This window comes from Lacerta agilis, chromosome 4 (genome assembly GCF_009819535.1).
Source record: "Lacerta agilis isolate rLacAgi1 chromosome 4, rLacAgi1.pri, whole genome shotgun sequence".
Classification (NCBI taxonomy): domain Eukaryota; kingdom Metazoa; phylum Chordata; class Lepidosauria; order Squamata; family Lacertidae; genus Lacerta; species Lacerta agilis.
In genome coordinates this window covers 38794242-38820913 of record NC_046315.1, presented here as the reverse complement: position 1 = coordinate 38820913, position 26672 = coordinate 38794242, and positions in this window count along the sequence as shown.

The window sequence follows — 26672 nt, the reverse complement described above, 5'->3', positions numbered from 1 at the left end:
CATCTCACTTTGCCCAATAGCATTTTATTTATTTATAGTATTTCCTACCTTCCCCTTGCCATAAGGCCCCGGAGCATGTTTCAACAATGTAATAATGCAATATTTAAATCAGTTAAAACTGCTCCATAACTGAGTTGCACACTTAAGAATGACTTTATTCTGTCACTGGGAGTAGATGGTAGTACAGAGAAGGCACCTCTTGATGAGAACTATCTTGAAACACCCCAAGTTTCAAACTCTGATGGTAAACAACACAAATATAATTGTTTTCCTCTAGTTGCCTTGATATCAAAGCTCTAGCCAACTGTAGATTATTGATTGTAGATGCATTTAAATTGGCCTGGAAAAATAAGGTTTGTGGTGGATATTATGCTACCAGAAATACTTATTTACAATATGTATACACCATACAATCACAAAAAGTTTTCTGGGCAGTTTACAGTAAAAGTGAAAACTACAAATTATACCAGGACCTTCTCCAGCCTATTGTCCCCTCCAGATGCTGTTGCACTAAAACTCTCATCATCCCTGTTGATTTGAAAGGCACCAGGTTGGGGAAGGCCGAACTATACAAATTATCTCAACAAAAAACAGCAAGAATAAATCCAACATACAATGCAAGAAAAGGGAATTACAACAGTGCAAAATATCTAAAAATTACTAAACATTCTTTTGTAAAACTGAGAGGCCTAGGAAAATAATAATAAAAACAAAAAGTTTCCACCTGGCATTCTGCTCTAACAATAACAAGAAAAAGCAATGTTGCATCATTTTTTGACATTTAAATGAAGATTATACTTCAAGGTTGGAAGGAAAAGCACCCACCATCCAATACTCAGAAATTTTTATTGCCCTTTCTATATTTGAACATTTATCTTACAATTGTCAGTCTTATTTGGATATCTATTTGGACATATGGACTGCTTATACTAAGATATGTGTTTACATCAGGATTAATGTCCAGTACTATTCTATTGATAAGGTGAGCCGAGGTAGTTTCTTTCTCTTATATCTTATTTTTAATATAAATATTGTGTGCTTTTAAAAAATAATAATTAAGAATTTGACTTTCTTAATAAAAAGGTTGCCACACTTAACAAAATACAATCCAGAGCTCTGTTATTATTCATCCTCCTTACCTCTCTGCACCCACTGTAAAAAAGGGGGGGGGGTTAAAAAGCTCATTGACTTACACATCAACAGATGGAGAAATAAGACGCTTTGAGAAACAGTTTCAGGAAAGCAAAATTAAACATAACAGATATGGCTTTCATTAACAAGAGCAGCAGTAAAAACTAATTTTCCATGGATGCAAATGGTTCCTCTGCTTGCTCTGTATCACGCCATTTGGGGAACTTGGGTATTATGTTGGGAGGGGGTTCACCCCGGTTCAGTCTTTTATTGCCACAGCTCTCCGAGTCTGTCAATATTTGCAAAAGAGCATGTGCATATCTCAGGAGACAGATAGGTGTGTATTGGATTTCCATGGTGAGAATGAGAAGAACAGACAGAAGCTGTAATGTAGGAGCCTGAGGAGACTAGCAGGGCCAAGTAAACAGCCTTGTTTCATTAGATGAGAAATGAATTCCCACTTCAAGCTCCATGGCTGGAACAGGCAGAGGTCTCTATTGACAAGCAGAGGCATAAGTACACGTAAGCACGCGTCAGGATGTTGCCTTGCTTCACTGACAGACAATCCCCTTGACATGAGGCAGCCACTTTCAGCCAATAATAGTAACCATTACACAACTCTCCTGTGGGACAGCCTGCAGAGACTGGGATGTGGCACTACTACAGTACAGAATGTAGCACATTGAGAACACTCTGGGGGGAGAGAGAGAGAGAGAGAGAGAGAGAGAGAGAGAGAGAGAAAGAGAAAGAAAGAAAGAAAGAAAGAAAGAAAGAAAGAAAGAAAGAAAGAAAGAAAGAAAGAAAGAAAGAAAGAAAGAAAGAATTATACCTACTTCCTTGAGAAAATAAGAAGCTCCTGTAAGTGTCAGATTTCCGGTATCTTATTCTTTATTTACATTAAGACCCCCGGGTATAGGGTGGTAAAAGGTAAAGGTACCCCTGACCGTTAGGTCCAGTCGCGGACGACTCTGGGGTTGCACACTCATCTCGCTCTATAGAACAGAAACAGAACAGAACAGATCTCTATTGTCATTGTCCCCTTGCAGGAAACAATGGAATTCCTATAGGCCGAGGGAGCCGGCGTTTGTCCACAGACAGCTTCCAAGTCATGTAGCCAGCATGACTAAGCCGCTTCTGGCGAACCAAAGCAGCGCACGGAAATGCTGTTTACCTTCCCGCCGGAGCGATACCTATTTATCTACTTGTACTTTTGATGTGCTTTCGAACTGCTAGGTGGGCAGGAGCAGAGACCGAGCAACGGGAGCTCACCCCGTCGCGGGGATTCGAACCGCCAACCTTCTGATCAGCAAGCCCTAGGCTCTGTGGTTTAGACCACAGCGCCAACTGTGTATATACATGCAATTAACAACAACAACAACAACAACAACAACAACAACACACAGGGCTTCCTACCTTCTGCCACCAGTTTCGGGGTGAGTTTAGTACTTGTCTAGTTGTGTCTTGCTCTCTTTTAGTACACTGCCACAATATTTTTGAATGATAGGCTATGAAAAATAATCATAGCATATTCACAATTTATTTTTGGCATCTTCTCAAGAGGCACAACCCCGCTTCAAAAGTCAGTTGTTAATACAATAATAGATTCATCTTTTGAATGTATCGATGAATTCAGATGATCCATAGCTCTAGTGCTAATAGCTATTCACAATAGTACCATTATGCAGAACACAGAAAATCCCCTGCAAAGGTTTTAAGGACATGCAAACACCATACATATCTATTTTAAGGAAAGAGAAGGAAGCATAATAAAAGCATTATTTCACAGATGATTCATTTTTACTCATTTCTCCAGTCACTTCACTTGCACTTCAACCGCAGTAGAATATTCAAATTGTAGCTTCTTTCTTGTTTTATTGTTTTCTAACCAAACCTCCAGAAAGGATTATAGCTCAGGGGTAGAGCACACTCTTTGCATACAGAAATTCCCTGATTCCATCTCCAGCTAAGACTTGGAAAGGCCCATCCAAAACCCTGGAGAGCCACTACCAACCAGTATAGACAATGTTGACTTAGATGGTCTAATGGATCGACTCAGTATGACAAAGCTTCCTAAACAAACAAAAAAATAGAGCTCCTGCTATTTTTTGGACCTATTATTCAGTGTACGAATGCACAGTAAAGTGTAAAGGCACAGGTCAGTATGGAGAGCCAGTGTGGTGTAGTGGTTAAGAGCGGTAGACTCGTTATCTGGGGAACCGGGTTCGTGTCTCCACTCCTCCACATGCAGCTGCTGAGTGACCTTGGGCTAGTCACACTTCTCTGAAGTCTCTCAGCCCCACTCACCTCACAGAGTGTTTGTTGTGGGGGAGGAAGGGAAAGGAGAATGTTAGCCACTTTGAGACTCCTTCGGGTAGTGAAAAGCGGGATATCAAATCCAAACTCTTCTCTTCTTCTTCTTCAGGTCAATTATGTGTCCAGGGAAGCTGTCTACCAGCTCCATCTGGTATGCAGGCTGAGACCCTACCTGCCCACAGACTGTCTCACCAGAGTGGTGCATGCTCTAGTTATCTCCCGTTTGGACTACTGCAATGCACTCTACATGGGGCTACTTTTGAAGGTGACCCGGAAGCTATAACTAATCCAGAATGCGGCAGCTAGACAGGTGACTGGGAGTGGCCACCAAGACCATATAACACTGGTCCTGAAAGACCTACATTGGCTTCCAGCACGTTTCCAAGCACAAGTCAGAGTGTTGGTGCTGACCTTTAAAGCCCTAAACAACCTCGGCCCAGTATACCTGAAGGAACGTCTCCACCTCCATTGTTCAGCCCAGACACTGAGATCCAACTCCAAGGAACTGTCGAATGCCCTCCCATCAAATGTCAAGAAAACAAACAACTATCTGACATTTAGAAGACATCTGAACGCAACCCTGTTTGGGGAAGTTTTTAATGTTTGATGTTTTATCGTGTTTTAATATTCTGTTGGGAGCCACCCAGAGTCGCTGGGGTATAAATAAATAAATAAATAAATAAATAAATAAATAAATCACTATGGTTTCATAAACTAGTGGTATTTCATGTATTTTACAGACAGCATAGCCTGCATTGAGGAGGAGGTCAGGAGAAAGCTGGGTGGAAATACCGTAGCTCAGTAATACAGAATGCAAGAGCCCCAGTTTGCTTTCCTAAGAACATATCAACAAAAGGAGAATCTGATCAAAGGTCCATTTAGTCCAGCATTCTGTATTCACAGTGGTCACAAGCTTCCAACTTCTGATTCCCAGTAACTTTTCTTCATAGGCATACTGCCTTCAGCAGTGGAAGCAGACTTCTAGTCAGGGATAACCTTTTCCTCCATGAAGCTGGCTAATTTGTCTCTTCCCACCCACCTAAACAAAAACAAACACAACATATATTTATTCAAATCTAGCCAGGATCTTTAACTTAAACCTGTGGTTTAAGATCCCGGTTTGCTCCAAAGCTGATAACTATCGTTTTCCAGTTTAGATGGAATGAGAAATTATGGTTAAAGATTAGCCATAATCTGGACACGTTTTAGAGCATACAGTTAGGCATGGCAGGCCAGACCATCTTCATTCTAGACCACAAAAGAAGAGTGTTGACATGTGGAGAATGTGGTAGGGTGGAAGCTCCGAAGGTGTGCTTTAAAAAGCCCAACTTGAGTGGAAAGTCAAGTTCCCAGCTCCTTTCTTACTCTTGCTTGGTTACAAAGAGGTGGGAGATGTGGAAGGAAGCTGGTGGGAAAAGAAACCATAAAATGAGAGGAAGAGAACAAGGTTATGGGAATATGCCTTGTAGATTTTCCCAGGCTGCTTTGCCTCTTCCTTATCTCTACTTCTCTGCAAACATGTGTGTGCATATCATCTTCACTCTCACATTAATAACAACTGATTAACTGCATTCTTTAATGCTTCTTCCCACAGAAGGATCATCAGGAAAAGTGTATTTAGATACAGGGTGTGCATTTACCCAAAATAGAATTAATCCCGAGCATTTGGATTAATACATCCCTAATACTGTGAAAGGTATCAAGGGGGAATTCTTTTACTGTATTTATTTATGCAAATATAGTTTGGTTTGGCTTGCCCTACCCCAGGTCTCGAAGAGATCTCTCCCTCCATATCACAGACCTTCTTCCCTATGTCAGCCCAGACAACCCCGATTAATCCACTCAATCTCAGCATTATTTCCACTCTCTTTGCTTTTGCAGTAGACAGTCTTGGTTCTAAGCCCACCTATGCCAGTAGTGGCTGTCGTGGTAGGGATGAGCCGCAGAGCTGCTTAGGTTTTTGTTGCAATTCTGGCTTCCTTCAGTAAGGAATGGATAATATGCATTGCAGACTCACCACCACCCCTGCCACACCCAGCCCCATCCAGTTAAGCTGACGTGATGGATAAGACGCTCTGCCCCACTACACAAACCACTACTGTCCTATGCCCCACGCAGCTCTAGAATTTCCTCTCAACTCAGTGTTTATCCCTAAGCACCAAATCTAATTATTAGGCTGTGCCTGGGAGCCAGTGGTGCCATCAAGGGAACGGACATTCAAGGCCACACTCGGCAGAGTTAGCAGGACAACTTCCAAATGCAGCAGGGCTGACTTGCCACATTCCAAAGGAAGGGAAGCAGTCGCCTTGACAATCTAAAGAGTAGGACCCCTGCAGGGCCAGCAAGTCTAAAATAGCTGCTCCGCTGCTGGGAATCAGTCCTACAGAACTCAAGGCGGCTTACCTCTGCATAGGCATGTACAGGATTGCCCTGCAGATTAGTTATCCATTACTTAAGCAATCCAGAATTACCCTAATCAGACTTGAACAGAGCAAGAAATTAAGCAGCTTTGGCCCAGGGAGCCAAGAGAATGGCAAAATTGCAACCTCGTAAACATCCTCTACAGCATGCCCAACACTGCCATTATTACAGTCTTGAGCAGATCCAGTTATTTGGGGCAGGGGGCAGACAAAAGACCACTTTATCCCATATGCTCCTTCCCACATGCTCTGGTAGCCATCTGAGGCACTGATCCAGATTCCTTTCACCTATGAAGCATGGACAGTAACTACCAGGTATAAATTCCTCCCTCTATATTTAAAGAAATTCTCCTCAAGAGGGCACCCCACATTAATTCAGCCTCCCTACTAGTCTCCCAAGGACTGGAAGGGTAAATTAGGGATCAGATCAAGTCCATGATCTGACTCGGTGGGCCTTACTAACATCTATTACCCCAAGCTGTGTTGCACAATTATAGACATCATAAGTTTCTCTGCATTTCATAGGAGTTCTTCCCAGTTAGCATGTACAGGACTGCAACTTTGATGCGGCTAATAGTCGCACACATATTTTTCAAGGGAAAGAAATGCCTGCTTCACTCCAATAAGCCCCCTATGTGATGCTATTATCACACTTGGCACAAGCCCTAGAACAGGCTTCCCCAAACTAAGGCCTGCAGGCTGGATGCGACCCAAGGGACTCAGTTTTCCAGCCCGTGGCGACCCCTGCCACCCGCTGCCGCCACCCACTCTTACCGGCGCAGCACGGCTGCCCACTTTTGGGTCAGTGGAGTGCCGGAAATAGCTTGTGCACATGCACAAGCGTCATTTCCGGTGCACAAGCTATTTCTGGTGCTCCACCGACCCGAAAGTGCGCCGGAAATAGCGTGTGGGCACACGCTCCCCCGCCCTCCGGCCCGCCACGCGATCGGCTCTGGAGGAACCAGCCTGAGGCCAGGTAAGTTTGGCGACCCCTGCCCTAGAATCAGTGCCAAAATCATGCAAACAGAAGGGAAGATGTTTCATTGAATATTTCAATTGCCTCCCAAGGATTCTGACCCTCTTTATGGAACAGTGCAAGAAGTGAACTTTCATAGTGTTATGAGTTTTGGGCGTTAACCTGTGTGCCAGACTCCCCAATCCCTGGATCCAGCGAGTGTTAGAATTTAATCAAGGCATCTAATTCTTGGAATACCCAGGCTAGCCTCCTGGTGAAGCGATAGCCTGGGTGATGAGCCATTAAGGGAGATTAAGGGGATCAATGTGAGATGGCAAATGGGTGTCCCCACCTCAACAGACAAAGCCAGAGTTTGGAGTTTTGCAGTGATGTGACCTACAATCAAAGCAGCAACAAGGAGAGGGAGCCACGAATCCAATGTTGTGGCTAAGGGAGAAGCAAGACCCTCTTTTAACATTTTTGTCTTCCAGGAGCACTTCTGATCCGAGTCTATGAGTGATATCAAAATAAAAAATAAAAAAATTCCTTCCAGTAGCTACTGGAAGGATTTATTTTATTTTTTATTTTGTTTTGACTATGGCAGACTGTGGGAATACACTCCGTGGGTGCCCTTGCACCTGCAATTATTTGTACCTGTTTAGGTGTCAATTGTGTGCACTATTTGGTGTATACTTCCAAGTTAAAGCGAAAGTGAAAGCAGGATTCAGTGGGCGTCTTGCCACTGAGATCCCTCCGCTTAGACTTTTTGGCTCCAAAGGTTTAAACTTGTTAATGGTCAGTTAATCTGCTTCCCGCCCTTTTCAAGGGCAGCAACAGTGTTCTGATTGGTAAAAGTATTGATCATGACGTTGTCTGTTCGTTGTCAATAAAAGGCTACAGCTCTCTATGCTGGGTGTTCAGATAGTCGGGGTTTAGATGGAGTAAGGAACGGGTAGGTAGGAACGAGGGTTGGTTGGGTTGGAAGAACGCGCAGGAGGTAGAGAGGTTAGATTGCGGAAGAATTGGCGGTAAAGGTTTAGCTAGCTTAAGAGAGGGATAGATCGCGGAAGAATTGGCGGTAAAGGGTCAGCTAGCTTAGATAGTCTTAGAAAGGACAAGGTACAGAGAGAAGTAAAAGCCCACGTGGGTCAGCCAAAGCCATCAAAAGAAACCATGGTTGTCTGTCTTCATTTCATCTTAGTTTAATTTTTTGCAGTTTATCAGCGCTTTTATTTGGCCGCAGTTTTGGCCGCCCTTTGTTTTAGCACTTTGCTTTAGGGAACAACTTAGGAGGTCGCAAGTGCTTGCAGGTACATCTACGAGGCACTCATTCATCCGAACTACTCACGCACCCTTCAGATTCAGCCTGGCGGACAACCTTCTTCACGGCGCGGTGTGAGTTAAGCTCCGGAATTACCGGCCGTCCCGTCCGCAGGCTTGGCCGGCGCCCGTGCAAGGACGCCCGTGAGACGCTGGCCACAGATCCCCCAGCAACTGGTATCCCGTGTGCAGTTGACCCTGTCCTGCACGCGGGAAGCTCCAGCGAAGAATCCCCACAGCAGACCAACACGGCTACCTACCTGTATATGAGTGATATCGACATCCTTCCATATCAGGCAATGGAAAGCACATGATGGACTCTGGCCCACATTCACCCACACTGCATTAAGCTCTCCACTTCCATTGCTAAACATCTGGCTTTGTTCTGGCTCACACAAAATGAAGCCACAGACTCCCAAGGAGAGAACCCTGGAAGGCAAAGGCCTTTACAGAGGAGAAGGTAAGGGCTACATCTGTTTTCCATGAATGCAATATTTTATTTATGCACTCAGCTCTTTGGTTAAGTGAGCCTGAGGGGCTGAGAATCTGCATCCATAGAAGCTTTTAGCTATTGTCTTCTTGGATGTGGCTGGAAGTCTTGGAATAGAATGAATTGGAGCAGGACCCCTTGACAAGGCAACAGCAAATTGCCAAATGCAATGAGATAAGAAAGCCTGTTAAAAGGTCAATCTGTAGTGATTGCTAATAGCTCGGGGTGACTCACAAGCCACAGGAGAGGTCTATTTCTGATATTCCATTGTGCCCAGTGTGGCTTGCTGGAAGCTCTGTAGTGTGAAAAGGCAAAATAGAGCGAGTAAATCATTTCTTATTGATTGGCAACTGAGAGGCAATCCACTGGCCATCTTGAGAATTCTTCCAAGTAAACCACCCAGAGAATAAAAAGAGGACTCGCTTGTTTTGGAAAGGCTTGCTGATCTTCTGGGTGCAATTTAAGAACAAAAATTGAGAATCTGTGACCTTTGGGCTCTTATGGAAATCTAACTCGTATGTTTTATTATTTACCAAATCCTGCAAGTTAGAGTAGATATGCCAGTTTGTTTCTAGGCCCAATTCAAGATGTTCACATTAGTGTTTAAAGCCCTAAATGACCTACTCTTTGACCATTCCTGTTGCTTTTACACACATTATGATCTTAATGCCTTTACCTTGCTAGGGATGTTGCCACCTGTCTCTCTATTAGCCACTGATAGATCCTCACTCAAGATCCATTCCTGCTACTACACAGGTGGTCCTGTTGCTACCCAAAACCTGGCCTCTTCAAACAGCTGCTATTATGCAGACCAGTGGCTTGCCACACATATCTATGCTACTGTGTGGAAAACCTCCACAGAGGAAACTGGTGACGACATAGGAACCTTCCATACTAAGGCTGCATACACTCTATATCTTTAAAGCAAATTTGAAGCACATTATTTCCCTCAAAGAATTCTGGGAACTGTAGCTTTGCCCCTCATAATTGCAATTCCCAGCAATCCCTAACAAACTACAGTGCCCAAAATTCTTTGAAGGAAAGAATGTGCTTCAAATGTGCTGTAGGGTTGCTATAGGTGGTTTTTGGTTTTTTTTATACTAAATTCACACACAAAAATTCAACACTTCTGACATGGGTTGCCATACGACCGGGTTTCCCCTGTCATTTTTACTGATTTCCGGAAATTCCACCCGGACGCTATTTCTGATGCATCCCAGATATGTCTGGCAAATTTGACGTATGGAAGCCCTATAGTGCTGTGAAGGTATGGTGTGATCTGCTACATGCCCCCCCCCATCAACTGCTTTTGCCCAATATGTGCTTCAGCTGGGATAAGGCACTTGACCAAGGGAATCCTTCGGCTTAAAAAGATTCAGAGACACCTTGGCCTAGAGACAGTCTTGCAGCAATATCACAAGAAAGGTAGCTGCTGTTGGGCTATAACTGCCATCATAGCTAATAGCTGGCCATGCCAACTGAGATTTATGGAAATTGGAATCCAACCGCATGTGTTGGGTCCTATTCTGGCCTTGAGCAGGAGCTCATGGAGCGAAGCAGGCTGATTATCGCAGCACCAAGGAGAGCTCCCAGAGAGCAAGGTTACACCCACTCCATACATTTAATGCTTCCCCCAAAGAATCCTAAGAACAGTAGTTGAGGGTGCTGGTAATCATAGCTCTGTGTGGGGTAAACAAAAGTACCCAGGATTCTTTGGAGAAGGCCATGTGCTTTAAATGTATGATGCGGTTATGACCCAAGTTCATCAACAACAAAGGGTGGATGTAAATTGAGGCCTTTTGTCCCCAGTTCACCTGTTCTATGCTCCATCTCCCTTCGTCAGGGCACAAAGTACTCTAAAAGGCCCAGTCCTCTGGTTTGAAGATGGGAGATCTTCCTGATGTGCTCCCTGCATCATTGAAAAGGCAAGGTAGTATAAGAGTCCATCAGTTCCTTGGGTCTAGGGGAGGACCCCTGAATACTGCTGGACTCTGGGTGTCACAACACAGAAGGCCCCAGGTTCCTTACCCCTACCATACAGCAACCCAAGAAGGAGAGAATCAAATATGGATAAGTTGTTGCTTATCTTTATCCCACACTGGACAAAAGTGAACATTAAAAAAAAAATCTTACAAAATTAGAAGTGTCATTTGGGCTGCAAAATGCATTTGATCAGCTTAAATTCGGTCTCGCTGAATTTTGATGGGTATTTTTCTAAAACACATCACTTCACTGATGTCCTCTCCAGAGATGTCTTTATCCTCTGCTAGCTCTTGTTAAGACGCATCATTCTAGACATCATGGAGAAGCCCCAGGAGAGCCATTGAGTAAAAGCAAAATCACGAGAAACAACCCACAGCTGAAGCATTGAGATTTAACAGCATCGCTCAACAGCTTAGTACTTGGTTGCAGCGCTCTTGGCTGACTGCAAAATTAGGTTGGTGCCAACAGCCTAAGAGCTTTATATTCCATATTCACAACAAAAACTATGATCATTTTTGCTTCAGTGATGGCCTTTCTTTCCCTTGCCAGTCCGGGCTCTTCCTCTTACAGGAAAATCCTCTCTTAGTTTGGCCATGTAGAAAATCCTTTATATGAGAATTCCAAAATTGGTGGGGATGAATGCTTTCCTCTTAAGTTACTCTCCCGTCAAGGATCAGCAAGGTCAGGCACTCACCAAGGTGAGACTAGCAGAGAACCCACCACTGTAATGAGACCCTGAGCAAGTATCCCATTTCCTAGTGGAGGAAGTACCTGCTGGCAGAAGGTTAATCAGACAGGGCCATGTGCTGCATCTTCCTTCAGGTGCAACTCCCACTGCAGAGGCCTCTGGGGGCAAGCTACCATTTCCCAAGGAGGCTGCAGAACTGTAATCCTCTTGGGATCTGCTTCCTCCACCAGAGTGCAAAATGGAGAAGAGAGGGCTGGTGTTGGGGTAAAGTTAGCCATGATGTCCCCACCCTTAGCCTCAACTCTGTCACAGCTGAGCATTAAATTTAAACTTGCAATAACTTGTCCAGAACTGGAGCCCTAGTAACCAATGGTGAAAATGAAAATCAGAGACAAGACCCAAATATGTTACTTTGGATTTTCAGTGTTGGCTGGGTTGACTCATCAAATTGGAAGAGACCCCCAAGGATCATCTAGTCCAACCCCCTGCAATGCAGGAATATGCAGCTGTCCCATACGGGAATTGAACCTGCAACCTTGGTGTTATCGGTACCATGCTCTAACCAACAGAGCTATGCTGAGCATAAATACATTCTTATTTACCTGTATAGTAATTCACATAAATAGGAAGCTATGTGGAAACAAGAGTGGCTTTGGGCATTTGGGGTGGTGCTACAGATTAGCCACCTTTTAAAGATAGTTACTTTGAGAAAGTTCCACCCAGAGTCTCAGGTTCAAGTCTGACATAAGCCCTTTTTAATATGTTGTGGTACCAAATGAATGAAGGGACAGCAGGAATATGCAGCCCAGTTCCCTAGATGACACTGGCCACAAACCCCAGGCAATGCATGATGCAGCTTAGTCTGAATCGGGCTGCCTCCTATGCTCTGTAAGGGTTTACAACTTGGGGGTGGGAACTTTGATTAGCCAAGGTTTCTATTCCCAAGGTCTTGAAGTAGCTACTTTCACACTCAGCCAATCACACATCAGCTGGGAGATACTGCTGGTATGTGCAGTGAGTGGGCCTAACAAACCCTGTGACTTCCCACTGGTCCCTTCATGCATTTGGTAATGAACAGGGTTTTAATGGCAAACCATGCTTTTAATGTTACATGATTGGGTCTTGGGCTTGCATGCTCCTTCTTCCCTCTCCTCCCTCCTCTTGTGCCCTCCCCGACATCCTGTTTGTGGCAAAAGTAGAGTTTGTGATTATTTCGAAGCTATGTTTTGCACCACGAGTTGCTGGCCCTTGGGCCACATGCACCCCACCCACCCTAGTGGTTGCTCCAGCCTCTCTGACCTTTTCTTTGAGTTGAAAAAGGTTAGCCAACCCTGTTTTACATACACCACAGCCTGCCTACAAATGAATACTGGAAGCCTTCATCAAACTAGGGGTTTCAATTTGGGACTGTGGTAACCTATAGTTTGTGCCGACCATAATTTGCTTGGTTCAGATGTAACAGCAAGCAAAGGTTTGCTCCTGAAAGGAAGAGTGGGAGAGAATCAGGCCTTGGCCAGGAAAGAGGGAAGACCAGGAGTGAGCATGTGAGCTCAAGGTCATTCATGAGCCCATATAAGAAAGCAAGAACTAATACAGGAGCCATCACCAGGGCAAAGATACCACCCTCCACGCCAGGGGTCAGCAACCTTTTTCAGCTGTGGGCGTCCCTCAGACCATGTGGCAGGCCAGACTATATTTTGAAGGGGGGGGGGATGAACAAATTCTTATGCCCCACAAATAACCCAGAGATGCAGTTTAAATAAAAGGATACATTCTACTCATGTAAAAACACGCTGATTCCTGGATTGTCCAAGGGTCAGATTGAGAAGGTGATTGGGCCACATCCGCCCCCCGGGCCTTAGGTTGCCTACCCCTGCTCCAAACTATGGGAAAAACAATGGTTAGGCCTGTCTATCTGCCTGGGCTCTGGATTCCAATGAACAGAAGGATCTTTTAAAAAACAGGAAACCAAGTAATTAAAGCAGTCCTTTTCCAAAGGCAGTTGCCTCTTGAATGCCCAAGGGCAAAACATGTGCAACTTATCAAAACAGGTTTATTTACCAACATACATCAAGATAGTCATAGCATAAAATAAATAACCACTTCTAGCTATCTCGGCTCATTGTTTGACAATGGTGTAGAAGGTCAAACAAGCCTTGAAAGCTTGCAGTTACATTACAATGTCCTTTGTGCAAGATATCTTAAAAGCTCTAAGATGAATCTCAGCTGCCCAGACTTAACACATGGGTGGGTAACCTACAAGCTTGCATAGGGTAAAGTGAAGACAAAGGATGGTATACAACTAGGTTTTGCTCAGAGTAGATACATTGAAATTAGTGGACCCAAGTTAGTTAAGGTCATTAATTTCAGTGGGTCTACTTTGAGTAAAGTGTGGTTGTTAAACAAGGGGCCTTGTTTAAAGAGAAAAAGCCCAAAGTAATGTGCAAACAAATATGCCCTACTTCTAGTGCCATGGAGAAATCAGGATGCTGAATATTGTTAATGGCAGCAGGCCTACAAAGTGTACATATCTTTTAATTGAAAATCCAGCAGGGCATAGAAAAAGGTTTGCGCTACAACTTTTCTCCACAGGACTCCCTGGTGCAATTTAATAGGCCAGCCACTAACTGTGGAGGAATTGGATGAAACAGAAGAAATAAAGACAATAGGTATTGCATCAACATTGATTACAAGCGACAGAGTGAAGATCCAAGGACTCCCTGCCTCCAAAACAGAGTTTTGTAGTCAGGTCAAGCAAGCCAGAAATGTGATTAAGATCATATAGGCCAGTGGTGGCGAACCTTTTAGAGACCGAGTGCCCAAACTGTAAACCAAAAACCACTTATTTATCACAAAGTGCCCAAACTTGTTGAGCTTTTTTTGGGGAGCTGCCGACCAAAGTTTTGGAGCTTTTTTGGGGGGGTCACACAAAAGTTGCTTTGCTTTTGGGGGGGGCCCCAAAGCTGCTGAGCTTTTGGGGGGAAGGGAGTCGATGTTGCAGGGTGCAACGTTACTGTGAGCTGCATCAAGCAGATTGGAAAGATCTGTGGGGGTGGGGGGGGAGGAAGATTGCCACCGATTGTGCTTTGTGTGTGTTTGTGTTTTCTGACCGAGGGGTGGAGGAGAGCCCGTCTTGCTGAATCAGACCGAGGAAAAAGTGTGAGCTTTGTGGCGGGCAAGGAGGAAGCAGGAGTGATGAGAGAGCAAAGGCGAAAACTAGAGGTAGGCGCTGTTGCTGCGGGGCTCTGCCGGGAGGACCGTCGCCTTCGCCACTCACACTCCTGCGCTCGGGAAGGGCTCGAGGAGCCTCAAGTGTCCGCCCCTCCCCGGCGTCTGCTTAGGCACCCGGGACTATGGAGACTTTGAACGGCACCAGCCTTGGTGAGCCTCTGAAGCCGCCGCCACCGCCGAGCCCGCACCACTCCTTCACCGAGAAGAGGCTCCACCGAGCTCCTTCCCCAGCCAGACCTTTTCTCAAGGACCTCCATGCCCGGGCAGCTTCCGCCAAGCCCCCGCCGGTGCCCCCCAAATCCCCCAGCCTCTCCGGCAACCCGCAGTCCCTGCAGGCGGGAGCCCGCCCGCACTCGCCGGGGCTGCTGGTCACGCAGAGCCGCCTCTCCCGGATGGGCCGATGGTGCGCGTGCCAGCAGTGAGGGCTCTGCGTGCCAAATCTGCCATAGGTTCGCCACCACTGATATAGGCCAAAGTTCAACATTTGCATCTCCCTCTGTATGATGCTGGAGGAGACTCTTGAGAGTCCCATGGACTGCAAAAAGATCAAACTTATCCATCCTTAAAGAAATCAGCCCTGACTGCTCACTGGAAGGGCAGATCCTGAAGTTGAGGCTCAGTACTTTGGCCACCTCATGAGAAGAGAAGACTCCCTGGAAAAGACCCTGATGTTGGGAAAGATGGAGGGCACAAGGAGAAGGGGATGACAGAGGATGAGATGGTTGTACAGTGTTCTCGAAGCGACTGGCATGAGTTTGGCCAAACTGCGGGAGGCAGTGGAGAATAGGGGTGCCTGGCGTGTTCTGGTTTATGGGGCCACGAAGAGTCGGACACGACTGAACGACTGAACAACAACAACTGTATGGAGAACTGGAGCAAACAATAATTGGGGTTTCTGTGGACTGCCATTTCTTCCAATTCACTAGTAAAATACAGGTTTTCCCGGGGAAAGTGGTGGGGCAAAACAACAACACCACTCAGATACTGAGCTGGATACCCCATACCTGTTCCTAGAAAGCACAGCACAAAAGGAAGTGTGGCTGAGCCCTTAGTTCAATGGGACTAACAGAGATTACATCTGCACTATCTACTTAAAGCAGTATCATACCACTTTAAACAATCAAGGCATCCCCCAAAGAATTATGGGAACTGCAATTTGTTGAGGGTGCTGAGAGTTGTTAGGGACTCCTATTCCGCCCCCGCCCCCCAGAGTTACAATTCTGAGAGCTGTTTAACTGTCATAGTCTCATTGCTGAGCCACAACATACAGAGCTCAGTGGAGTGGGAGACCAGCCAACCAGACAGGTCTCTGAGGTGTACTTGCCTGGAGTCAGAGTCAGCATCCAAAGTTGGGTCCAGTCCATAGCTGTCAAGTTTCAGATTTGAAAATAAAGGATCAGCACCCTCACCTGTCCCGAGGACAGTCTACAGTTCTCAGGGACAGTCCACGCCGTGGTAATCCCCCCAGGCTACAAATTAATTTACACCAGGCTACACACCATCATCTTTCCCCACATTCATATGTGGGATTTGACTGGAGTAACACATGACTGGAAAGATTTGCAGTTCCACAAACATAAGTGTGCACTGCCTCGAAATAAAAAGAAGTGAACAAAAGAAGGCTCACTAGGGGGGCATTGCTAAAAAAATGTCAACTTTGTAACCAGAGGTTCAACTGAATAGAATCTGAATCACATGTACCACAAGGCCTATGCAGCCTCAACTTAAGCTGACTGCAAAACCTGGCCTTTGGAAAGGCCATATAGACAGATACCTTTAGCTTCTGCACCCCTCCTTTGCACACCTGTCAACACAACCACATAGGCATTTTCCACAACAGCTCCGCAGCACAAATCCCTTCTTGAGGGCATTTCTTGAGCAGGCATCCGTGCTCAAGAAATGCGCTCCGCTCTCCACAGCGGACCCATGCTCCCTTGCCCTCTCGAATTTCCCCTCTGCAAGCTGCATCCATGGATACCGGTAGAACATTGCACCTAAATATTTCCATTCTGCACAACGCGCAGCATTTGCACGACCCCCTCCTGACAGCACCACACATGGAGGGATAATTCCCACACATAGCTTAATGGGCACATGTGCAAACCCCACCCACCCACCCACCAAAATATATATATATCAGATCTGCACCAGAGGGAATGGCACATGCTTCTTTGTCAATTTCAGCATAGTTGCGCTCTGTGGGCGACAACGTACGGGAATAGAAAGAGATGAACATTCTACAAGTACAGAATCTGGTGCAGAATGGAATTGGTTTTTTTTTTAAATCTGCTATACTGTATTTCTTAATTAAAAATGCAAGTTGTAGAGTTTCTCCCTTTTCAAGCAGCAACTGTAAAAGGCTCCAGCGTTTGAACTCTCCGCCCCTTCAAGGCCTTCATTTATGTTCATCCTTTATAAATACACCCCCCACAGCCCCCTGCCAACCTTTATCTGTCTTCTGACAACATGCTTTTGACTTGCAGTCTCTTGGATACTTTTTTATGCTGACAGGTCTACACAATTGTTTAAAAATTTCTTGAGTTGCCAGTCATTTTAATGATTGCTCTTTACTGCTATTAATGTGTGTGCTCTTTGTTTTATATTGCTGTGCATCACCCTGATATTTTGTGAGAGTGTGATATGGAAATACTGATACAAATAAAGAAAATCAATAAATAAACATGTTTTCAAGTCTACAGATGCTGAAATGACAGATTCCCCCCCCCCCCCGGGCAAGGAGTGGAAATGTAGATATTGTCTCTAAAGAACAGGCTCGATTTATGCTCCTAGCTACGTGATTCACTATCACTCAACAACTTCCACAAACCACTATCTGAGGTACCAATTATTGCACGTAAGTCCAATAGCACTTTTTAATGCTACGTGATAATGAACTGCGAAGCTACCACTGTAAATTGAACCAGGTCTTTAGAAGCAATAACCTTGTCCACATTTCACCCTGATTTAGCTGTTAATCCACTTTTCTGCCATTCAGATTAAACTAGAGTAGCCCACACCTGCACATATTTCGCTTTGTATATGAGAAGGTGCAACTTTGGTCTTTCCTGGTCATACCAGCCGCCATTTTGTGTTTGCCTCTGTCTTCTGATTTGTTGATTCTGTACCAACAGAGCATGCATGCAGATATCTGCACACTCACCTTATTTTTATTTTTATTTTAAAAAAAATCCATGCCCATGAAGTATGCAGCAACACACACTCAGGCAATTGTAAACTTGCTTGTGCATTTTCTGGTTTTGTGCAAATCTGAGGGATCAATTGGCGGGGGAAGCAGAATCCTCTGTTCAGAGCACACCAGAAAGAGTTAACAAGCACATCTGGAAATGAAATGAAAGCATTGAGGACGCAGCGGGCATGGAAAGGGGAGTAGCAGAAAGTGACAATTGAGCCACCTACCCCAAAGCACTGAAACAAATAATTCATGAATCTGAATGAGGTGGTTTGGAACCTAATTTTCCCCAACTTATCAGGTTTCCCCCATTTCAGGTCAGCCCGTATACAGGCATCATGCCATGCATACATGTGCTACTCAAGTGCAACTATGTATACTTGTCATGCCAGGAAATTATTAAATAATTCAGTTCATACCTGGAAATGGCAGGAGAGTGCTGGAGAGTCCTTGTGGCTTGCAAGGAGACTCTCTCTGGAGCCTGAAGAGGACGCTAGCGATGGCAGAGGAAGCCCCAAAGAGACCTGAGACACAGTGGGGCTTTGTTTAGGCTGCTTCGCTTCTCCATGGAACTGCTGACGTGGGGAGTAGTGCAGCAGCAGCAGCAGCAGCCACTCTCCTGTGCGTCCTCCAGCCAGCCTTAGAGCTTCAACTCTGGTTGAAGAGAGAGTTGTGCGGAGAGACAGCAAGAGAGAGAGAGAGAGCTGGAGAGCAGGGGGAAATAGGCATATAGAGGCTTTTTAAAGGGTGGAGAGACAGCGAGAGAGAGAGAGAGAGAGAGAGAGAGAGAGCTGGAGAGCAGGGGGAAATAGGCATATAGAGGCTTTTTAGAGGGTGCTCCCTACTTTACGCGATTTCCCTTATGTGAGAGGGAGCCCAGAACGTAACCCCCAGGTAAGTGAGGGGACGCCTGTATACAGGGGAAAGGCATCAAGACTGGTATTGTTGGAGGGTAGCATCACATGGACTACCCAAATAAATGGGAATGCAAACAGCTGCAAACACACACTGAACTCTGGTGTGTAAAAGCCCAATATCTACAGATGACCCCTTGAAAAATACAAAATAAATTCAATGTCAGATCCTTCACCATGACGGTAGGCTCATTAATTCAAGACTACCTCCCAAAACGCTTCTACTGGAGGCAGCTCCACCACATATGTATGAGTACCTTTCCAGACACAAACTCTCCAACAAAGATTTCGACCCCATGCTGTCACTTGGGCCAATATAGCTTGTCTATAAAAGCACTTTTATGCTAAAGTTTCATAGAGTTCTCCCTAATATTGGCTGAGATGGAGTGGAAGACTATATAATGATATATATATATATATATATATATATATATATATATATATATATATATATATATATATATATAATATGTTTCAGATTAGTTCTCCTTTCCTTCTCCCATTGGGATATATGTCCCATGAAACTTGCGAGCTTTGAATACCAATGACTCAGAAAGTCACCAGGTGTTGGTTACACCTTTGCATAAAAAAAGCAGGCCTGGTGATGTTGCAACCAGCCCAAGATTATCTCTGCAAACACCTGCCACAGTTGTACTTGAAATAAAGGTTTCTTTGTCTTAATATCTAAGTCTCATTACAATAAAGGCTTTTCGGTTTCCAGATCAAATGCATTTGCCCTTGTCCTGGGTGGGAACAACAGGGACAAACCAGGCAATGGTTTCCATTGCCATTGTTTTCACATTTTTAATGTACTTTTCACATTTTTAATGTACATGCCAAAAATAAAAATAAGGGTTTCCTTCTGGTTTCTGCCTTTCGAGAGCCTGAAACAAGGATGCCATGACTTCTAAATGTGTGAGACAAGGTTCCAGTGCTCACCCATGTCTTACCTTCAGCAAAAATGGGAGATGTTGCCTTATTTAGAAAGCATCCCAATAGCGTTGGAGGTTAGATATTCCCCAACCACATTGTCATGATTTATTGTATAAAATGTACACACTCAGTGAGCTTCCAACATGGGCAACCCATACTGTAAATGGGTTGTTCACATATCACAAGTGGGTTGTTCACAACAGTGAGTTTCTGTTTTTTTTTTTTAATGTATGCAATTTCCCCCAGAAAGGGTAAATCTGGATTAAGGTGGCTGGGGGATATGGGCTGGCATTTTGGTGCCAACAACATCATGTGGGCTCTGTGACAAAAATTATGCATGGGGAGCATCCATTCCACAATAAACACCCTTCAGGAAGCGCTTTGGATCTAGGCATTTATTTTGGAAACTAAAACTGTTGAAGGTGGTTTGCCAGGATTTGATGGTCCTTTTCTCTCTCAGGAATACATTTTAAAAATGAATATTGCAGTAGGTTTGTAACAACACATTGAGTCAGCGCGAGGGAGGAAGACGGTCTAATGAATTCAGCACATCGCAGCCGCCAGCTTTCACGGCGCCTCACAAAGTGGCTAAGCTCTGGTCTGGTCAGAAGCTAGAAAATTCTTAAGAGTCCTGCACTTCATACAAACCAGGAAGCAGGAAGCTCTGAAAAATAGCTCATGATGTCATTCGATGCCAATCCCTGCCTAGTTCTGAAAGTACACAGGAGGTGAGAAAAAGATATTAGAGTTACAACACCAATAATATATTTTGTCACAAATGCCTGCTTCCTCCTCCTCAGTGAGAAGTTGCAACTGGCTTTTCTCCCCAGTTTCCTTCTAAGACACTCCTTGGGAACTGGAGGGTGGGTGGGTGTGGAGATCCACAAAATTCTCTGGTTTTCTTTTTTGACATTCTGTGTTGTGTGCATAGCGTTTCCCTTAATATCTATTTGCAATATTCAACCAGAGCAAGCTAGGTAAAGGTAAAGGTAAATGGACCCCTGACCATTAGGTCCAGTCGCAGACGACGCTGGGGTTACGGCGCTCATCTCGCTTCACTGGCCAAGGGAGCCAGCGTACAGCATGACTAAGCCACTTCTGGTGAACCAGAGCAGCGCATGGAAACACTGTTTCCCTTCCTGCCAGAGCGGTACCTACTTATCTACTTGCACTTTGTTGGGTGCTTTCAAACTGCTGGGTTGGGAGGAGCAGGGACCGAGCAATGGGAGCTCACCCCGTTGTGGGGATTTGAACCACAGTTGCCAACTGTGTCAAGCAAGATCAACTTAGTGGCAACACAAAATAAAAAATAAAAAATTCCTTCCAGTAGCACCTTAGAGACCAACTAAGTTTGTTCTTGGTATGAGCTTTTGTGTGCATGCACACTTCTTCAGATACACATAGTGGCAGTTAGTGGAAATAGGCACCATGAAACCCGGGGAAAGAACTAATAAGAATCAGCAGCTCCGGCCCTGTTAATCCACCCTCCATCATTCACCCAACTTTATTACTCCTGTAAAGATCAGTGATGCATCATTATTACACTTGTATCCTTCCCTTCCTCCAGGGAGATCAGAATGGCATATATAGTGTCCCTACAAACACCTGCCGCCGCCACCCACATTTTATCCCCACAACCACCCTGTGAGGAAGGTTAGGTTGAAAGATGTCTAAAGTGAACTTCTTGGCAAAGTGGGGATTTTAACCCTAGTCTTCCAGATCCTAGTCCAACACTCTAACCAACAAACCACACTGAAGCTCACATTGCTAGACTTTGACCGGGAGACCTGAGTTTGACTCCTCACTCATCCATGAAGCTCAGTAGCTAACCCTAGACCTGTCACTATCTTTTCCTTCCTTCCTTCCTTCCTTCCTTCCTTCCTTCCTTCCTTCCTTCCTTCCTTCCTTCCTTCCTTCCTTCCTTCCCCCTCTCTCTCAGAATTGTAGAACTTCAAGGGACACCAACAGTCATTTAGTTAAATCCCCTGCAATGCAGGAATCACAACTAAAGTATCTCCGACAGGTAGCTATCCAACCTCTGCTTTAAAAACTCAAATGAAGGAGAGCCCACCACCTCTCTTTCTTGTCTACACCACTTTACAGGATTGTTGTGAAGATTTAAAAAAAAAAAAATAGCCCCCGTGTTTGACTCCAAACCCTGAAACTTTGGAGGATGGGCTGGACGGCTCCGAGATCACCCAGCAAGCTTTATGGCTAAGTCAGGATTCAATCGGACTCACCTAAGTCCTCCCCAACACTGATTTTTGTTGTTGTTGTTGTTTATTAACTTAAGGTAGTATTCAGTTAAGTTTTACTTTGAGTAGTCCCATTGAAATCAGTGGCCATAACTAGGCAAGGTCTATTAATTTCAATGGGTCTACTCTGTTTAAAATCTATAAACTGTTCTCTGGGCAGCTCCTAAGAAAGTAAAGAATAAAATTGCAAGGTTCCTCATAAGCAAGGATGTAAGTGCAAGTGTTCTTTTAAAGATAAGACAGAAGCAGTGGAGCAAGTTATGTGTGGTTTTCACAAGATGCAGGCTTTGGGCTGGCAATGTCCCACACATTCCAAGTGAGAGTTTTGCCCTACCCTTTTCCTACCTTGCCTTGCCCTGCCCTGCCCTGCCCTGCCCTTTTACAGGAACTTCCTCCTGCTCCCATCGGTAACTCCCAGCCTGTGAAAATGCTGCCCACCTTCCATTTGCATCCTACCTTGCTGTGTACATCAGGGTCAAAGAGATTGCGATTACATCATGTTTAATCCTTCAGGCTACATGAATCAAAAGAGCTATTGATACTTAATGCAGATCCAACATAATCAGGCAAGCCTCGACAAGTCTGCTGACATACACAGCATTAGCAAAGAAGACAACTCATGCACCTTCAGCAAAAACCAAGCATCCTGGAAAGAAGCCTGGCTGGCGTGGGGGGAGCGTGGAGGGAAGTATAGCAGGAACAAAAAAAGGGGGGGATACTTAGGGCGGGTATGCCTGTTCAGGCACACAGCTCTCCACCCCCACCCCAAGAAATGCTTACAGGTGTATTGTAGCAAGAAGCCTCTCCAGTATAATGGTACCACGTTACTGACAAATCTATGGCATGGAGGGGATTAGATCCGCCCCCTCTTTTATCCAGCACAGACACTGTGGCTCTAACAGCTGTGTGGCAGGCACAAATTCAACAGGCAAAGCTTTTGCTGCTGTGGAAAAAGCTGCACATGTCCATTTTCCATCTGGGAGGAAAGAGGCTTGGTCAGAAAGATGGAGGCACACCTAGCTGGATGCACCACACATGCCTCAAACACAAATGACGCACAAGCTTCCAAATCAGAGGGGACCAGATACTATAGATGATAAGAAGTTGCTCTATACCAGGTCAGACCTTTGTGCATCTGAGCCAGTGCTGTCTAATACTAGGGGCTCTCCAGGGTCACAGGAAGAGGCTTTGCATCCCTCAACTACCTTATTCTTTTACATCTAGGTACACAGGGATTGCACCTGCAAAGGATTTGTTCTGCCATGGAGCTACAGTTCCTCTCCAAATGAAGGAGAGTCTGTGTGCTTTTTGTAGTTGTAGAGAAGCAGGGATTTCAGCAATTCCACCCCCACTTTCTACAGCAGTTTCTGTGTCTGAAGGATCTCCTCTTCCCATCTCCTCTACCTGGACCTTGCCATCATCCTTCAAGGCCGTGCTCTCTGTGGCCCCACGAGTTGAGTTCAGGTAGGTGGCCACAAGCGAAAAGGCCTTCACAGCAGTGGCCCCTTGCTTGTGAAATGAGCTCCCCATAAAGGCCCACCTGGCACCTACTTTAATGTCACTTCAGCACCAGCAAGAGTGTGGTGCCTTTATAAAATCTCATCTCTTTTCCTCTGTTTTTATCCCTGGAATGTTTTTAGGAAGAGTTGTATGCTTCTTGCATGATTCTCATTCTCTCTCTCATTTTATACTAATTGTTTCATTTTGCTTTTCAAGTTTAGTTTTTCATTTTTGTTTGTGCTTTTCTTAGTATAAATTCATTGATATTGTATTATTACACTTGGTAGCCAAGATCGTTATACATCAAACAAGCTTGCATGTCAAGAAAAAAAGAAAATAAGTGAAGCAAAAAGGGAGGAAAAGAAAAATGACACATGAAGGAGAAAAGGGGCAACATAACAAAAAACCTATCAAGTATGGTAAAGGAAAAATATTGTTTACATTGTCGTTCAATAAATGTAAACAAAGCCCATATCTCAACAAATCTGTTTTCTTGATTTTTATGTATTGTGTTTCTCTCCTGCGTATGTTTTATCATTAAGACAGTTTGTCAGGTTTTCCTTAAACAATCAATTATAGTAGGAAGTCTTTATTTTTTTCCATTTTCATGAAATACACTGATTTGCTGTCGCAAGTAGTGTAGTAATGAGCTGCAAATCAGTATTAACGACTTCAGAATGAACTTTGGTGATGCACATGCACACACATACACACAACAAAGATACTTTAAAATCTTATACTGCATCATTTGTAACTCGGCAAGCAACTACAAATTATGATTACCCAGCTCTACCTCTCTTTCAAATCAGAACCAGTGAAGGCCGTGAAGGTCCTGTGTGAGTGCCTGGAGGCGGTTGGAGGATGGATGGCGGCTAACAGATTGAGGTTGAATCCTGACAAGACAGAAGTACTGTTTTGGGGGGACAGGAGGAGGGCAGGTGTGGAGGATTCCCTGGTCCTGAATGGGGTAACTGTGCCCCTGAAGGACCAGGTGTGCAGCCTGGGAGTCATTTTGGACTCACAGCTGTCCATGGAGGCGCAGGTTAATTCTGTGTCCAGGGCAGCTGTCTACCAGCACCATCTGGTACGCAGACTGAGACCCTACCTGCCCGCGGACTGTCTCACCAGAGTGGTGCATGCTCTGGTTATCTCCCGCTTGGACTACTGCAATGCGCTCTATGTGGGGCTACCTTTGAAGGTGACCCGGAAACTGCAATTAATCCAGAATGCGGCAGCTAGACTGGTGACTGGGAGTGGCCGCCGGGACCACATAACACCGGTCCTGAGAGATCTACATTGGCTCCCAGTATGTTTCCGAGCACAGTTCAAAGTGTTGGTGCTGACCTTTAAAGCCCTAAACGGCCTCGGTCCTGTATACCTGAAGGAGTGTCCCCACCCCCATCATTCAGCCCGGACACTGAGATCCAGCGCCGAGGGCCTTCTGGCGGTTCCCTCACTGCGAGAAGCAAAGCTACAGGGAACCAGGCAGAGGGCCTTCTCGGTGGTGGCGCCCGCCCTCCCATCACAGGTCAAGGAGATAAACAACTACCTGACATTCAGAAAATACCTGAAGGCAGACCTTTTCAGGGAAGTTTTTAGTGTGTGATATTTTTGTATCTGATTTTTGTTGGAAGCCGCCCAGAGTGGCTGGGGAAATCCAGCCAGATGGGCGGGGTACAAATAATAATAATAATAATAATAATAATAATAATAATAATAATAATAATAAGGTCAATTTGCTCATTACCAACCATACCCTCCAACATTCCTCAGATAAAAATAGGGACATTTCTCCCTCCCTCCCCAACTGACCCTCCCTGACCCCCCCCCCCCATTTTTATGTCCCCCGTCCTCCACACAGAGCATTTACTATCAGAATAAGGTTGAGTACCACCTCCACTTCACCAATGGGACACAGCACACCCACCCTCCTGAGAAAAAGAAACCCTTAATCCTCATTTTCTTTTCTTTTATTCTTTGGTAGATTTACGAAAAGAAAAGCAGACACCAATCAATAAATGTATTTTATTTTAAAATTTTATTTATGCTTTATACATTTCACTAATTTTACAGTCATTTTAACATTTCAAAATTTGACTTCCTTCCCCCTCTTTCTGCGGTTCCTTAAATTTATTTTTAATATCTTCTGCATATCCAAATTAACTTAATTTGCCCATTTATTCCTCTACTTTAAATATAGACTCTTATGAAACTGCAGGTTATTACAACACTCCTGCCAATGTTCTTACCTGTTTAAAATTGATCTGTAAATATTCAATAATGACCGTTCCCCACATCAAATGGGGGGTGACGTTTGCGTGGTCGCGCACAGACCCCCGGACTCCAGTGCAACTCCTAGTAGTTCGGGCTGGCGTCGCCTTCCCCCAGGCAGGGATACCTGGGGTCTCCGCCTACCTCAGTTAACCGCCCAATCCCACCTGGGGAGGCGTTGCCAGGGGATTGGCCAGGTAAAGGGAAGGGACCACCCAGCCCACACAATAGAAGGTGTAGCCTACCTGGGAAGCAGCAATCGGGGCTCCAGAGCTTCTGCCACCCCCACTCCCTCAATTAGTGCTTATTTTTGCAGGTTAACCCCTTCTCCACAGGTACGCAGGCACTGCTATGTCAAGGCGGCTGTTGAAGGGCCGGAAAGGAATTTCCCTGCATTGGCAGGTTTTGCCTTTCCCATAGCAAAACGTCACAACTTTGGCGGTTTCAGGCCTTGGGCGGAATCCTTTAGTCATCTTCCTAAAGGGGGGGGCAGTGACTCCACGCCCCCAGTGCGACGGCGATACCAGGGTTCCCCGTTAAAGGGGTCTTGGGGGGAGGCATTGGCCATACGCCGAGAGGTTGTCATTGCCTTCCCCCACCAGTGGCGGCGAACGGGGGGGCAGGCTCTCTGCTTGAACATATGTTCTCCAGAGCCAGCCCAATCCCCACACATTCTGGATAACCCTGAAGTTTCCCAGATCCCCGGCTGGGGACTGGGAAGGATAAGCCCAATGCCTGAGCCAAGGTCTCCCTACATCTGAATCTTAATAAAGTTATGGCCAATTTTATTCCCAAAGCATGTTGTCTTGTGCCATTATTCCGCTCAGGGGTTGCCTGGGGTTTGGGAGACTCCGCCTGTCCACGCAAACCATTTCCATTCTTTTATTTAAAAGTTTGTTATCTTGATTCCGCTCTGGTCAGACCTCACCTGGAATACTGTGTCCAGTTCTGAGCACCAAAGATTCAAGCTGGAACATGTCCAGAGGAGGGCAACCAAAACAGTCAAAGCCCTGGAAACGATGCCTTATGAGGAATGGCTTAGGGAGCTGGGTATGTTTAGCCTGGAGAAGAGAAGGTT